Here is a 474-nt window from a genome sequence, read left to right on the forward strand (position 1 = left end):
TACGTGTCTGACTTGGTCAGGTCTGTCTATAAGTTGAAGCTTTAGTCCTTTGTGCTGAGTTGACCTCTTTTGAGTTTGGGGTTGAATCATTTTCAACTTTCTCAAGTTTAATATATTTGTTTTTAGGTTTTAGTAAAGGACAAGATCTTTTTTATTCCCACACCTTCGTCCTTTGCCTGACTGCCTGGTCCCTTTCACTGAACTTAAGGTGTTACACGGACACTCAAACAGTAACACTAATACTGGATCAGTTCATAGTTCATTAGCGGCTGCTAAGAGCACACACACACACAAACACACACACACACACACACACACACACACACACACACACACACACACACACACACACACACACACACACACACACACACACACACAGACACACACACACACACACAAAACTCTTAAAATCACTGCAGGACCAACAAGACTTGAACAATGTGTAAACAGGCTCTCCCCAGCTGAGACTCC

This window comes from Halichoeres trimaculatus, unplaced genomic scaffold (assembly GCF_033239565.1).
Source record: "Halichoeres trimaculatus isolate MK-OKI-2021-1 unplaced genomic scaffold, fHalTri1.1 fHalTri1_scaffold_5, whole genome shotgun sequence".
Lineage (NCBI taxonomy): Eukaryota > Metazoa > Chordata > Actinopteri > Labriformes > Labridae > Halichoeres > Halichoeres trimaculatus.